At 28.1% G+C, this 17640-nt stretch overlaps 1 protein-coding gene across 1 annotated transcript in view; it reads left to right on the forward strand.

Annotated features, from left to right (window-relative positions):
• The first annotated feature begins 1147 nt into the window (after positions 1-1147).
• Positions 1148-17640, forward strand: part of LOC107441543 (neurotactin) — a 90536-nt gene continuing 74043 nt past the window's right edge. The window contains exon 1 of the mRNA XM_087161509.1: positions 1148-1352. The gene's annotated coding sequence lies outside the window, so the exon portion shown is untranslated. The remainder of the gene's footprint in view (positions 1353-17640) is intronic.

Consider the following 17640-nt stretch of genomic DNA (forward strand, 5'->3'; position numbering starts at 1 on the left):
TTGCCAAGCGCTTGAATCTGTGAATGATGTTTCTTCAAAATCGAAGAAAACTAAAGTTTTTTAATTTCAAATGTGGCGCGTTATAATCGCATCCTACTCTTATAGTACAGTATTCTATATTCAATTCAGTCTGACGGCAAAGAAAATTGTTATATAATCTTTCGAAACATATTTGAATACATAGGTGTTATAGAATATGATATATTCTATACATCGATGCAAGATTTAGAGTGACTTTGAAAACCAGAATGAAATAACATTTATTTTTTAATTATAAGAAGCAAAATGTAAAATATAATTCTTTTTTTCAGAAATCCAAAACTTATGATGTTACAAGAGTTTTTTTTTTTTTTCTTTTCTCAGTAACTGTACAAATTTCTTTACCCGCCGTTATAGATTTAAGGTGTATAAGAGTGGTGTACAAAATTTTTATACACCATTCTTTTGGTATACTCTATAAGGCCAATAGCACGGTTGACGATTGTCTTATGGCTCCCAGCTACAATAGTGCGTCCGCTTGTTAATTTTAAGCAAATAGAATATTGAAAAAATATAGTTTTAGTATTCTAGAACGCACCGCCCCCAGTTCGCTCTGTTCACCTACCCCCGTGGTTGCCATTCATTCCCTAATGTTTTTTTTTCCTTAAAAATCGTTACAAAAAATAGTTACTTAATATAGTTACGACGAGTTTAAAATAGTTATTAAAAAAATAGTTTATAAATTAATTTTTTTTTCTTCTATTTCCTTATCGGGCTTAGTAAAAGTATGTATTTTGTTTCTCCTTTTGGACTAAGTTAAAGTAAGCTTGAATAAAATTCAAATTAAATTTAAACAACATGAAGATTTGCATGTAACTTAATTATGTTTAATATTTGCAAATTAACTATTGACCGATATATATGTTAGACTAAGCTTAATTCTTAGAATAATAATCTCTGTCTGACTTCAATAAAATGGCAGGCAGATTCGAATTTCTTAAAATAGTGCGGCAGAATTCTATTAATTCTGCTGTTGGGTCTGCATCTTTAATTAAGAAGTTTGAGAACCTTTTTCTTAGGATATGTGTATGGTTTCATTTAATTGCAATAGATGGCAACACCATAAGTTTTCCCAGGATGACGTCAGAAAAAGGTTTCAGACGATTGACTCCTGCCACATTTCGGAACCGGCTTCCCGCGTTCGTGTTTCGTTTCATTATCGTGCGCATTTGTTGGAACTATTTGGTGAACTGAGTGCTTGCTGAAAGCTAGCTTCTCTGCTATCTACATTTACCGGTGTTTCTCTGCTCTAAAGAGAGAATTAAAGGTTATCTTTCCATCGCTTGAACATTTTTTGATTCTTTTAAAAAGTGGTAAGTAGAATTTTATCTACCGTAAAATATTTTCTCTTGGTATAAAATGTGTTAGTAAATATGAAGTTAACTGGGAGCGAAGTTAATAATCATCAATATTTACCTTATTTTACCCGGGTATCGATTGCAGCAGTCCTGAATTATTTTCTCATGCCGCACGGAGCTATTTTCTGCAACTCGATGCCACGGAGTTGCAACATTGTATCAATTCGTAAAGATTTATTGTAGGAATAGTATTTATATCGCTCTTGTCAAATTTTTTTTGCAGAAAATTAACTATGGGCTGGTTTTAAAATATTACGTAAGTACGTTTGGTTTTTTTTAGTATGCTTTTTTTAAAAATTTTTAACTGAATTGTTTAAAGCAATAAAAATATTTTTGGATAAAAGGAGAAATTACCTAAAACAATTTTCCTACTCCCATTTTTCTCTAATTATAATTCGCCGTTTTTTCTTCATTTAAGACTCATTGCCTTATTAGTTACATTGTTATATCATTAATTTTAAATGATTTATTTTAAAATTATTGATTTTAAATTTAACCGTTTTGGTGCCACAGGATATAATCATAAGTTACACTATTAAAATATTTATTTTAAATTTAACAGTCTGATTTATATATTTATAAAATTTATGAAAATTTGAATCAACTGTTAAATTATGTTCAATTCCAAAAAAATCTTGATCATTATATTAACATTATGAATTGATATATTTGTTAGATTATCATAAAACTCTTTTGTCAACTCATAATCATTGTAATCTTGTTAATTTATTCATTTGAATTATTTTTAACAAAACTCTCTCGGTAACTCGTCATTAAATGAACTGCATGAAATATTTTATTGTAAATTTTAATAAGTACCATTTTATTGTTAATTTTAATTGAACTTTCTTTATGGCTTATGATTTTTTTTTAGAATTTTTTCCATCTTACATTCTTTTACTTTTCCTATTAAATTAAACGATTGAGTAACACATTTCTAATTGCAATAAAATTTTTCCTATTTGGTCCAAAAAAATCAGAAATCCGCGTAATACTCACTTTCTTATTATTAATTTAAGCTGTGATTGTTTGAATTTAGAAATTTATAAAAAAAATCCCACTAACCTATTGCATCCACACTAAAATATCATTACATTATTATGAAGAAATGCGTAGAAAAGATACTGACAAGATAATAGTAAAAACATGGAGGGCACGGAATTTCGTAAATTTTTACACCCATCGAAATAGTATCTTTTTGTAGAAGGTAGGAATTTTCATACCAAGTTTTGCACAACTTATAAATTATATCATATTTTTACGCAATTTCTATTTTGAAAAAAAGAAAAAAAAACGAACGGTTAAGTATTAATAGTTATTGTTTTGAAACGCGAAAAAAAAGTGCTTAATCATGCAAGGGATTTTATAAAAAGCAAATTTTCGAAATAGTTTTCTATTTAAAACTTTTTTTTTTTTTGAAGTGATAGTTTGTAAAATAATATTTTTTATTCCTATAATAAAGTTTAGAGTAAAAATGAGAAGTTTAACTTAGTTTTCTTATTTCCTAAGAAACTAAATAAGATATAATAGTAAAAAATAGCAAGATGATCCAGGATAAAAAGAGGGAAAGCTATAAAAATCCGAAATTTTTAAATAGTTTAAGAGCTATAGATAATAAACCAAACGATTTTAAATAAGGTGAGTTTTTATAATCGTTTTCTATTTTAAACTCTTGTTTTTGTTTGAAAAAACATTTATACTTCTCAACTCATTAGTTTTAAGTTGCTCTACAACAATCGCTTGCGGAAAAAAAGGAAGATGTATGTAAAAGAGATGGATAGGAAAAGAAGATGAAACCTAATGAAATTCGTAAAAATACGATTCCTCCGTTTTAAGGGCAGTGATCTTCTTATCAATGTGTGAAAAAAATAATTTTTGCGAATTATGTATTTCATATTTATTTTCATCCTTTATATTTTAAAATTATAAATAGGGAAAAAATATTTTTTGTTAAATTTTAAAATTTATTTCTGTGTTTAAAGATTCCATTGAAACTGGGTAGAAATAACTTTGTTTTGTGAAATCGTATGAACTATGAAACTACTTTTGTTTATTCTAAGTTACCAATTGTTAAATTTTAGAAAACTATTGAACTAATAAAATAATTGTTGCAATAATTGCAAAATAAACACATAATAATTATTTTAATAGTGTAATAATTATTGCAACTGTTATTTTATGGCTCATTACGTTTTTAAAATAATTGTTGTAAATTGAAATCAAATACAATTATTTAGTTTATATGATTTTTTTAGTTTTTTCAAGCATTGAGAAAAGTGTGCTTATTATGATCGTGTATTATTGGTTATTACAATGTATGTTACTCGCTTTGTATATTTTTCAAATTAAATAACGCATTTTTCTATGTAACAGAATAATGCTTATATGCATTGTAGCACTTTATGCATAATCAATTCCTACGAATTATATTTTATTGCTTAAATTAGTGTAGAAAATGTCATAATACCTGACTGTATAAGTACTTTTGCTATTAAATTTTAACGCAAAATAGTAATTTAAATATTTTGATGTGTTATAAGTTTTTTATTTTTATTTATAAAATTAAAACGCATTTATAATGCTCCTCACAAAAATAATTTTTTTAATTATTATCACTATTCGTGATTTCAATGGAAAAAAATTGAAATATAAATCATACTTTATTCCTTCGATCATCAGCGGTTCCTAATTTTTTTCAGCCACGGTATCCTTAACGATCAAACTTATTTTGGCTGAACGCTGACTTTTAAAAAACGTTTATTAGCAAGGGTAAAAATTGCGAACGAAAAAAAGAAAAAATACTTTAAACTGTTCAGAAAAATTTAATGCGAATGAAAGTTTTTCATTGTTTTGTCATTAAGTCAAAAAAATAAGAAAGTCTGCAAAGGCTACGTTTTTTTTTTTTTTTTTTTTTTTTTTTTGCTGTATGTAGTAGTTGCTGTAAAATCGAGTAGTTTTTGCCGTTTGAGTTGAAACTTATTAAAATAAGCTGCATTATAATTTTTGAAAAAGAACTGTTATAAATTGTAAGAAAGGGCATCAGAGAAAGATGAATTTGGTTAATTTATTTTGAATTTAAAAGTTCGATGTGAATTACTAATGCAATAATTTATAAATTCATATTGCTTAGTAATTTTGTTCCTTGCATTGTTATTTAAAGTTTCCTATTTCAATTTTATATAAATAGTTTCATAAAAATAACCTCAATAATAATAAAATAATGGAATATTGTTTGGATACAAATCTGTTACAGGTTTCAAAAAATCAGTACTGGTTAAAAAAAATCCTAACTTTACCAGGAACTCTAGGGAACACCATTTGGAATTCGCTGCTATATTAGATCATAATTATCCAAGAGATTATCTAATTATCTTCAATTCATATTTTAAATGTGCATTGTTTCACGCATCTTTTCACTGCGTGCAGATTGCATTTTTAATCATTCCATCACAGTGAATGGAAAGCCGCTGATACCTTAAAAGCAACTTTCGTTTGTGGCAACTGATGTGTAAAAAGGAGAAACACCCGTGATGATATAGGACTATCCTGCCATCAAAAGTCAAGGTTATTGAAGTAAAAGATGAACAGTGGAGCGTTCGACTCACCCACAAAATGGATTAGAGCCGTTTTTGGAGAGAGTCACGCTTCGAGGAACTTCGGATACTTTCTTTTTCCCATAACCAATTGTTTTTTTTTTATATCACCATGAGTCCCGCTCCAAGAATTTTAATAATTAATTAATTGCTAATGGGTGGAAAGGGTTATTCACAATCTGGCTGAAAGGTACTGGTACTGATAGTTAAAGCTGTTATCCCCTAATGCTAAATTTCAGTTAAAATTCTGTATTTGGAGCTATAATATTTCAACAAGAAGTAAATTAAGGTTATTTTAGGTTATTTATTTTATTTATATTATTTTAAGGTTATTTAGTAAATTAAGGCCACAGGATGAAGTTTTGGAAGATTTAGCCTATTTCTATGTTAACATTATTTCTATAGCATATTTCTGTTAAAGGGAAGCTCTATTCCCAATTTTTTTTCTACTATGGAACCCTAAATGATCAATCTTCTTTTGGTGGAACCCCGACTTTATAAATGCAGTATATAAAGGCAATTGTGAGTGTATTGACTAGTAAAAGGCTTTTGTTTTTAAAATACTATACAAAAGTAAGAAAAAAAATCTTCTTTTCATCATTTATAATTCTAATTTTAGTTTTATGTCTGACAATTAAATTCTCAGTCCTGGATATGTATCTAATCTATAGTTATGAATTTATTTTTGGTGCATTTACATAACCTGAAAATGAATAAAATTTGAACTAAAAACTAAAATAAAAACTAAAAAGAACTTCTATAAATCTTTAAAACCGTTATTAAAGATTCTTTATTAACGAACTTAGTTATTTTATTTTGAGTTGAAAAGCGGAATAAAAGATACTAATACATTTTTATTAAATGCATGTCCTTTTTATATTTTTTTTAAATATATTGTTACCAGAAAAATTATAAATTGTTATTTCTTTTTCATTGGCATCTTATTTAAAATAATTTCTTAAAGGCAACCACAATATTAAACAAAGAACGGATTATTAATTGGATCTAAATTTAATTAACAGTTTCAAAACTCATTACTGGCAAATAAACCCGTTTAACTCTTCTCTCTATGGAACCCTAAGGTTCTACAGAATACCATTTGGGAAATACTGCTCTCTATCGTGTTGTCTTATTAAATAATATGATTTTTTTTATTGTTGATGTTTATTCATGACTGTTAGGGTACGTTTTGTCCATCCCTAGACAGCGCCCTCAATGTTAATTATGAAAATGGCGCAAAATGTTTTAACAGTTTTGAGGAAATAAAAAGTGTTTGTGATCGAATTTTTTGATATTAAAAAGTTACTGTATCTCTTAATTGCTCGTAAAAAATAGTCAAAATCCTGGAATTATTCTTCAATCTTTCCCATTTCTAAAACTGACAGTTTTTTTTATTATTATTTATTTATTTATTTATTTATTTATTTATTTTTTTTTTTTGAAAGTTAAATGTTGTCCCGGGAGCATTCTGTCAATTCTGTAAAAATAAGAAGGAAAAAAAATTTTTTTCTTCAAAATTTTACTGTGTTTTTAAGAAATAAACCATAATTATTTCTATTAATTATTTAAAAATATCCAACGACGATTGTGTCAAATATCAGATTATTTGCTTGATATTACCGTTGATTAAATATCAACTATTTTAAAAAGTGAGATTAAAAATTTTTTTTTTACGATTATTTATAATTGGATCGCTGTTACGTTTCAAATAGTGTGTGCTTAAAATTTATTTACATATAAATCTCTAATAACAGGTTACCTATTAATAGCGTTACTTTAAATAATAATACACCTATTAATATTGTTGCCGTTTGGAATACTATTGATAAGAGAAAATATTATTACCATGAAAATGCATATTTGAAAATGTTGTTACCGCTTTGAATACGAGGGGGTGAACGTCAGTATGATAAGTTAGTCAGCAAGAACGGCAGCAAAAAAAAGTAAGTGCCCATTGAGGCCTCAATCACATTATTATGTAAGTGAAATTTATTGCTAAAACGTAATCACTCCTACGCCCCTTTCTATATTGAAGCACTGTCGCTAGTTTTAATATCAAAGCATTCCGATTCTTAAATTGAAAACTAAAAAAACGAAAAGTAAAATCTGATTTATGACAATCATTGAAAATATGTGATCGGTCCCTTTATGATGGGAGGTACCTGATGCATCTAGTGGAGAGGGGAGGTGGTAAGAGGGCGAGGAGCACCCATCGTGACCTTCCGAATGAAAAAAGAAAAAAATAAATAAGAGGGGTGGAAATTTTGTTGGGTCATAATCTCTGCAGTATATCCAAAACGCCTCATCCCCTCTTTCAAAATCTGGGCTTAGAACTTTTTTTTTCTTTTTTACACTGGACGGATTTCACCACAGTGCACGTGTTCTGCTCCTTTCGTTCACTCTGTTCCAATATTCGAAGTTTCCATGTAGAGAGGGGGGAGGATGTGAAAGCAAACGATGATCCTTTTTACAATGAATAAAATGAGTTTTTGCACAAGGAGGCGAATGCGGGGAAGGATGTAGGAGGTAGAAAGTGCATTATTTTCCAATTATTTTTCCCTCGGAAAACCTTTATTTGTACTCTTTTTCTTTTTGTTAATCTTTTTTTTTTTTTTTACATATTTAAATCAGTATTTTCTCTTGGGAAGTCTTAGATGGGTTTAGGAGAAATTAATTTGTGAGTGCTGTATATTTGTATTTTATTAGTTTACGTTTTTATGTTGCAAATCTGTTATAATTAAAAAAAAATGGTTTGCCTCTTTACGCTCTTATTTTTCACTTAAGTATTAAGATAATCATTTTTCTCTAATTAAGATAACATTTTATGATTAGATAAAAAGATAAGGGCGAAATTTTTTAGTGTCAGTTTTTTTTAATGTATTTTCACAGAATATTGTGCATATGTTAGCTTCCTGTTTAAATATGTTTTTAATTAGTCGTGAATAAATTGTAACTGTCGGCCAAAATTTTAGAACTTTCTCTCATTGTTTAATGAACGCTTCTTATAAATGGTAGTCATACTAAAACTCTAAAATAATTATTAAAAAAATAAAAATAAAAAAATAAAAAACTCTTAATCATTGAAAAGCTGTGTGGATGAAAGTTCTAAATGAAGTTTTCGTGAATTTGAGTGAATGAAATTAGAAGTTGATGTGTCGTCAGTAATAAATGAAGATTTTGACAATTATTTCTGTTTCCGATTGCTGAAATCTATAAAATCCTAACAACCATTCAAACGGTTCGCGTCTTAAGAGGACGCCATACTAAGGGAGAAACTTTTCATCCCAAATTCTCTTTCACCTCTTATTACTAATTTAAATGAAGGAAAAAGTGAGTTCCTAGAATAAGTCTTAAAGTTTCATTTGCTGTAAAAAAATAAAAATAAAAATTCAAAATGCAAACAAATTATTGGAAGACAACTTTGCCAATGCGTAATAAGTTATCTTCTCATGATTTATTTTCATTTTGATATTATGCAAATTTCTTTTGAGTACTTGAAACTTACTTTAGGTTTGTCCTGAACTCACTTTTTTTTCATACTTTATGTTTGTCCTGAACTCACTTTTTTTTATACTTTAAATTTTAAATTTGTTATGGTCGTGAAAGAGAAATAGTGACGAAAAGTTTCTCCCGTGGTATAGTGTCCTCTGAATGTTTGCACTCTTTACGTTTTAATTCGCTACCAAAAGAGACGATACTTTCATTCACTGATGTCTGCGAAATTCAAAGGCTTAACTGTTAATTTACAACATATAAATACATGTGTGTTGTACAATCAAATAAAACTTATTAAAAAAAAAGAAAGAAAATAGGTTATAAGTGACTTAAAAAAAAGATTCCACAGGTATAACCACCGTCGTTGAACAGTTGACCCAATTACGGGTTTACGACTACTAAGGCTCAACTCCGTTGCCTTGTGATTTTGAACCAATCCAGAAGACAAGGAAACTCCTGGATCAATACCCACAGAGGTATTGATTTGCTTAGTTATGGAAACATGGAGGACTTTGCAATTCGACAGATTTAACGTGCATCAGTCACTATTTTACTACACGGGGAGTCTTCGGCCGGCGACGAACGAACCCACAAACTCTTGGACATGGGCCCAGTGCCCTACCAACCAGGCTATCCCGGCCCACTTGTAGCCTTTTGCCGCCAAGATCTCCATTTGAAACCTGCACTCAGAATTTTGTAGCATGGAAAAGTTGTCATATAGTTGAATATAATTTTTGTGTTCTGCCGCCATCAGAACTTACTTTATTGCGACGTGTTAATAACAATTTGTTATTCTAAGCAGCCCAAAAGAAAATTCGAACAAAATGTAACACAACTTTTCAAGTTAGGTAACAGTAATTTCTGAGTTAATTGCCTCAACAGTGAAACAGTAAAGCGTGCGAGAGCCTTAAATATGTCCATTAACATTCTGCATTAACGGAACCTCCCTCCCAACCCTTGTTACGAAGCTTTTGTTTTAAGTGCTAAATCGTTTCCCTGGCACTTTAATTCGCTCCTTCGTCAACATGATATAATTTGCACTGCCGACTGATAATATGTCTTCACCCTGGAAAACGGTAATTTGCTTTTCGTTGTTAAGTACTATAAAAGAGATTTGGATTAGATTCTCAACTGGTGGTTTAAAGTTTAATTCTTAACTTAATTAAAGTCGCTCCTCATTTATATCGTTCCTGTCAGGAAACAAGGAAGGAAAATCGCGATATATATCTGATGATTGTTATGAAATAAAACGGAGGCGTATGTTATGGAAAAAAAATTTCATGAAAATAACGATAAGTATTTATTCTTTATCTTATTGTTATTTTCTTCGTTGTGCAATCTTTAAGCTGAGAAAATCTGAAGGGCGGTCATTGGAAAAAACACCTGATTTTTATTAGGCAATCAAACTGGATTTTAAATATTTTCCGTTCGGTCTCCCTCTCTTAAAAAATTCGTCTAATCTAGATAGAGTTTTTATTTCTTCCTTGTTCGAATATTACATAATTTGAAAACCTTAATGTGTGTACTTAATTTTTGGCAAGGATTCTAAAATGTATATTAAGGTTGGTGATTGCGGAACACCATATTTTATGTATGCCTATTATGTAGAACATATGTAAATAAGAAATAGAACATATGTAAATAAGAATGTGAATAAGAAATTTTTTTTCTTCTCTTTTTTCAAAAGCTTTGCGAACTTTAGATTTTATTTTTAATTTTTTCAAAAATTTGAAAGTGAAAAAACTTTTTACATATGTCTCAGACATACAGCTAAAACTCCACGTGATATGCAACAGGATTAGATGGATATACTGTTTCGTAAAGATAATAAAAGAATGAAATCATGAGGGGAATCCAGTGGGCGTGTGGAGGCCCTGGCAAAATTTCTTGACTTCATAACCCCAAAATGAAGAGCGTAGTATAATAATAATTAGAGATGGCTAAAAATCTTACTATTAAAAAAAAAGAAGAAGAAGAAAGTAGCACGTTAGAAGGATATATTCATAAAAATTTAAATCCATATTTTAACTTCATTTTTTATAGGTATGTGGAAATTATTGTTTTTTGAAAATTCATTATTTATAAAATATTCCTAAATATGAAAAAAAAAGTAAAAAAATAATGATCTAAAACTTCAGTATGACATTTGTATTCATAGGAATTTTATTCTTATTTTTTTTAACCCAAGTACATACATTTTATCTATTATTAAAATTAAAAGTAGTAATAAAATAGTTTTGTATCCTTAGTCGTGGATTGTATCGTGGTGGGGCAACGGTACTTAGTTAGTGTAAGCTGGGGCCGTTGCCCCCCTCCCCTGCACTGGTGGAACCATAACATAGAGGAGGGGCGCATTTAGGAGTGTGTTTCCATGAATATATTACAATCCATAGACAAATAGAATTATTGAAGTGGCCAATTGTTCTCTTGAAAAGTGTTGTAAGGACTCAAAGCCCCCCAGGCTCAAGGTAGCTTTTGAAACATCAAACTAGTACTTTTCATTCTTTTATTCTACATTGTAAAACTTCACTAAATTTCGCATTGTTGATAAAATGAAAAATTATAAAAATGGAATATAAAAATTGCGAAATTTGTTGTAATTTAATGATGTATTAGATATAATTATTATTATTTATTCATTTATTTTTTTTAAAATTTGAAACTGTATTTTAACTAACTCAGACACAAAAGATCTGCTAGAGAAAATAACTGCAGATTGTCATATTTCATAAGGGTATTAACATATTAAAACTATAACTTTGTTGCTGCATTATATAATCAAATGTGATGATCACAATCTGGTTTTTTCCGCCAACGATTGTCAGCGATGACTCATAGATCAGACTATAATTTACTCGCATCAGAGATTATGATAATAGCTCCTTTGCCCACAGGTCTCAATCCGTCTTTTCTACCTCCTTTCCTATTCTTTATATGTTCAGTTATTTTTTTAGATAAATTAACTACATATTTTGGCTCGTTATTTATATGTTTAGTTATTTATTGAGATAAATTAACTACATATTTTGACTCGTTATTTATATGTTTAGTTATTTATTGATATAAATTAACTACATATGTTGACTCGTTATTTATATGTTTAGTTATTTATTGAGATAAATTAACTACAGTTAACTCGTTTTTTATATGTTTAGTTATCTATTGAGATAAATTAACGACATATGTTGATTCATTCTTTATATGTTTAGTTATTTATTGAAATAAACTACAGTTGAATCGTTATTTATATATTTAGTTTTTTATTGTTATAAATTAACTACATATGTTTACTCGTTATTTATATGTTTAGTTATTTATTGAGATGAATTAACGACATATGTTAAACTCGTTATTCATATGTTAAGTTATTTATTGAGATAAATAACTGCAGTTGAATCGTTATTTATATATTTAGTTTTTTATTGTTATAAATTAACTACATATGTTTACTCGTTATTTATATGTTTAGTTATTTATTGAGATAAATTAACGACATATGTTAAACTCGCTATTCATATGTTAAGTTATTTATTGATATAAATTAACTACATATGTTTACTCGTTATTTATATGTTTAGTTATTTATTGGGATAAATTAACAACATATGTTGATTCGTTATTTATATGTTTAGTTATTTATTGATATAAATTAACTACATATGTTTACTCGTTATTTATATGTGTAGTGATTTATTGAGGTAAATTAACTACATATGCTGACTCTTTATTTATATGCTTAGTTATTTATTGAGATAAACTAACGACATATGTTAATTCGTTCTTTATATGTTTAGTTATTTATTGAGATAAATTAACTACATATGTTGACTCGTTATTCGTGTGTTAAGTTATTTATTGAGATAAATTAGTTACATATGTTGACTCGCTATTTCAAAACGTAACTTTGGATAGATTTTAAAAATCAATTATATTTTTAATTAAGAAGTTGATTTTTTTTCTTCTTATTTTATGGTTTCCGTAGAATATTAAGTTGTATTTCTGACGCTAAATACCTTGCTTTTTTTTCTTCTTTTAAGGTAATTTGCTATCAAATTAGGATATAAAATTTAATAAAAGGCTTAAAATCAGTTCCTTCCCACCTCTTTAATCATGCTGTTGTTTGGAATTTATTTTTTGTTATAACATCTGCAATTTTAAATTGAGTTTCTTTCACGCTTTGTGTACGTAATATTTAAATTAACTCTTAGTTTTCTAATTAAGCTTTTTGTGCGTTTTAATTGGAGAAGTTCCAATTCAAAATGAAATTATCTTGTTGAAAACGTGAATAATTATATCAACTAATTAAACCTGTGGCTTTTTTAAGGGGTATTTGGTAAATTACGTAATTTGTTATGACTTAGTACTATTTTTATATTTTATTCTGTTTGATGGGTCTATTTATAGTCTCTAATGTATTTGCCAAGAGTTGAGTTTGAGATAAGTTTTTTTCTTTTCTTATTTAGGCCACATTTATGTAGGAAATGAAAAAAATATATATATATCTGCGACAATGCATAATTTCAATCTTTTAGATATTTAATGTTTCATTTATTTATTAACTGGAAATAAAATTATGTTCTGAAATTATTTTGAATTAATTCGACAGTAAAATAGGAAGTTCGTTTTTATTAATTGAAAATTAACTTTTAGTTTATCTGTAATTAATATTAAAAAAAAAACAGTGAAAGACCGACAACTTGCAAATAATGGTGATTCAGTTTGAATTTCTAAATGATTTATTTATATTTAAATTTCCCTTATTCCATATCTATAACAGGACGAATTAGTATAGGACGAATATTATATTATTCTATAACAGGACGAATTAATATAGACTGCAATGTCACAATAAAGCTAAAAACTTCATTCCTTACTGAATCAATTTCATTAATTGATTTTTTTTTATAATATATTTTAAAATAAAATAAAAATTGAACAAATATGCTAACTGTCACTGTAATTCGTGCATTCTAAAAAAATCGTCTGCTAATATACTTAATAAATACAATTAACAGTATTAAAAAATAACTTTACTTTTATGTTATTCACATATTAATTTTTTGTATAACTTTATTTTTAGGTATTAAGTTTAATTTAGTTAAAAGTTATTCTAAATTAAAATAATTCTCCATTAATAGGCTCTTTATGTGTAACCTTATGATCAACCTTTTCTTTCGTTCCTTAAATAATCGAATTATAAATTTTATAATTTTTAAATTTGTCTTTCAAAATTACTCGACATGCTTTTTTATAATAAAATTTTATTTTTTTAAAATTGTATATTCTGTGTAAAATTTACTTGCTAATTTTAGCAGATTCTTATACTGAATGTTGTAGATTTGTCTTATACTTAGCGGTGACCATATCGATCTGCATTTGTAAAATGGTTTCTGAGAGTTAAACAAGTTTTGAATTGTTTCAATTAATGCTGTTTTCTCTCTTACAATCGGACCCTCGTTCATTTTAAAAGGATTGTTGAAATTGTAAGATTGAATTCAAATCCTCCCGATTAGTAACAACGGCGATTAAATTCTTAGCAGAATCAATGAAAGAATAAACAGTATATGAGAATTAACGGGTGGGAGGAATTGTATTGGAAAACTATCTAAGCAAAGATTATTTGCTTGTGCTTTATTGAAAGAATTTCGTATTTTAGAAAATTCAATTAGTTTGCTGGCGAAAAGATGTTGTTTTCCATTAGATATGTCACTAAAAATTTAAGTGATTACTTTGTTTACTCCAAACAATTAGAATAAAATATTTGTAACGTATCAAGGTATATTAAGAAATAGTTCTTTGTTTTATTAAAAAAAAACATTTATTTCACACCACAACAAATATAAAGTACTCGTAACGGGGTAGTTAAATCTTATAAAACAAACTAGAAAAACCCGTAGCGGGTTATAAGAAAACTCAAATTCCAAATCAAACTAATCTCTAAAAAAACAACTCTGTTGTTCTACAAAAAATCTTCTAATTTTATCGTCTGCTTTTATTTTATTGTTTATCTCTTTATGTGTTTAGTTTATTTTATTCATGCTTTTGCTAGCCCGTTATTTTTAATATTTTTGCGTTTATTCGTGCTTTTGCTAACCAATAATTTTTTAAATATTTTTAGACTTTATATATTTATCATTGTCTGTTTCATGTTTTTGGCCTGTATATAATTTGCAAATCTACGAGTCAGTTTTAATATTCATGCATTGTGCATAATATTAATTCAAATGATTAAGTATCTTGTTGAGTCTAAGAACCGCTGATTTAGGTAATCGTCTAATTTGCTGAATGCATTGCTAGTGGATTTAGAAATCCTTTTAGATTTAAAATACCTCAGCTTAAAAGTGAAGTCTCAAAATTTTTCGAAAATTAAAAAATTCTCTTATGGCCAACGAACTGTCGTTAAACAAAAACTTTTTTTTGTCACTGCTGCTAAAGACAAGCGTTCTTTGGCAAATTAAAAATTGTTAAAAACTTGATTCATTCATTCTTCGGAAATGAAAAACTGAACAGTTCACTGCGCATTTCACGAAAAAAAAATTATTTAGAATTTGGTAAAAAAGGAATTTTATTTGGTGAATAAAGAATATTTCCCCCTTCCAAAACATAACCAGGCGGCTCCTTTGATCTCTCCTCAGAATGTGTCCATTGACAGCAAAATATCTCGCTTTTTTCTATAACTTTTTTTTAGCAAAGTTAGGTCTTGGTATCCAATGAAATATTTTGTCGCAGCCTCACGCGTGTCAGTTTTGTTCTAATCTATTTGGGAAAATATTATTTTAGCAACTACTTTCATTATTCGTCACTCATTGAAAATATTTTCGCTAAAATTCTACTAAATAATTAACTCTTTGATGCAAGTGGGCCATCGGTGTCCCTTTCATCTATTTTTTCCTGGCGCTCTAATTACAAGAAAAAATATATTTTGTTATTTTTCAAATATAAAAACAGTCTAACAGTTACTAAAAGAATATGTTAGATTATCGGAATCATGTTTATACCGAAATATAAATACCAAAAAAAGCAGTTTGAAATTTTTTGTCACATTCATTTGAAAAGTTACTGTTTGGAAGTGAGCCGTGTTAGAAAATTTCACCTTTGAAAACACACCGGTGTTTCATGCTATAACCATAAATTATTAAATATAACCATAAAATTTCATAACCATGAATTTTTAAAATGTTAAGTATGATATTTTTCATTGATTTTGACCTAAACTAATACAAAATATTGGAAAATAGGCTTTATTAAAAATTCTGGAACAAAGAGTTAAATAATATTAGATATTTTGAAAATAATTTCATCTGGTAATACCATTATTGCTAATTACAACATAAACCCGTACGTTTAAAACACAAACAACATTGTTGCAAAATTTAATTTTGTAGGGAACAACTTTCCAACTCCGATAAGCCTTGAGTATGAGAGGGAGCAAACTAGTTGAGTGCTAGAAACTCATTTGAAGAAAGAAGTCGCCTCGGGGCTTTGGAACATTAACTTAATGTCTCTTTCTCATATACTCTGCAAAATTCTGAAGGAACATTTCTGTGCGACTTCGACGGCAATAACATGATGCCTGCTTCCCTCACATTTCGAAATGGTTCCCACCTTAATGTCACCGAGGTGAGCCAACTTTGATGAGATGTATATTTTCGACGAAATGGCTCAGAGAGTTGAAATAGCCCTGCGTGTTCTCCAGCAATTTTCAAGAGAAGATTTTTCATTTCATTTGATGACTTCCTCCGGCGAGGGTCGAATAGTAACCCAAAGAGAATAAACACTGCAGGCTAAAGATTAGAACGAGACCAATGTTTGTGGGAAAATTGGTTTTTGATGTCTAATGGTGCATTTTGTTCTGACCCTCAATGTTTCCCTTTTTTTTCCTGAATTATTTTGGGAACATTAAATTTTGAAGTATTTACGAATTAACGAAGTATTTTGTTCTGACCAAATGCTTTACTATTTTGTTCTAAATGATTTTAGAATTATTTTGGGAACATTAAATTTTGAAGTATTTACGAATTAACGAAGTATTTTGTTTCGACCATATGCTTCACTATTTTGTTCTAAATGATTTTAGAATTATTTTGGGAACATTAAATTTTGAAGTATTTACGAATTAACGAAGTATTTTGTTTCGACCATATGCTTCACTATTTTGTTCTAAATGATTTTAGAATTATTTTGGGAACATTAAATTTTGAAGTATTTACGAATTAACGAAGTATTTTGTTTCGACCAAATGCTTCACTATTTTGTTCTAAATGATTTTAGAATTATTTTGGGAACATTAAATTTTGAAGTATTTACGAATTAACGAAGTATTTTGTTTCGACCATATGCTTCACTATTTTGTTCTAAATGATTTTAGAATTATTTTGGGAACATTAAATTTTGAAGTATTTACGAATTAACGAAGTATTTTGTTTCGACCATATGCTTTACTATTTTGTTCTAAATGATTTTAGAATTATTTTGGGAACATTAAATTTTGAAGTATTTACGAATTAACGAAGTATTTTGTTTCGACCATATGCTTCACTATTTTGTTCTAAATGATTTTAGAATTATTTTGGGAACATTAAATTTTGAAGTATTTACGAATTAACGAAGTATTTTGTTTCGACCATATGCTTCACTATTTTGTTCTAAATGATTTTAGAATTATTTGGGGAACATTGAATTTTGAAGTATTTACGAATTAATGAAGTATTTTGTTCCGACCAAATGCTTCACTATTTTGTTCTAAATGATTTTAGAATTATTTTGGGAACATTAAATTTTGAAGTATTTATAAATTAACGAAGTATTTTGTTCTGACCAAATGCTTCACTATTTTGTTTTGAATTATTTTAGAATTATTTTGGGAATTAACGGCTGACTCATCTTCACTTGCTGTTCGGAGAACCGCCTCCTCGATGCGATACTTGTAACGTTTCACTTTCAATTCATCATATTTTAATCGCTTGCCCATGTTTTAACCAACAACGCCTCACCTTTTTTGGAAGCACGATTTTATATATAAAAGACTTGTTAGATAAAAATCACCATCCTAACATCTTTGCAGTCTTACGCGCTATTGGAATTTTAAGTTGTATATAATTGTTTCATACTATTTAGTGTTTTAGTAAATTTACCATGCAGTTTTATTGATTTTA

The sequence above is a fragment of the Parasteatoda tepidariorum genome, chromosome 4 (genome assembly GCF_982258835.1).
Source record: "Parasteatoda tepidariorum strain Cologne lab strain chromosome 4, Ptep-v5.0, whole genome shotgun sequence".
In the NCBI taxonomy this organism is placed as follows: Eukaryota; Metazoa; Arthropoda; class Arachnida; order Araneae; family Theridiidae; genus Parasteatoda; species Parasteatoda tepidariorum.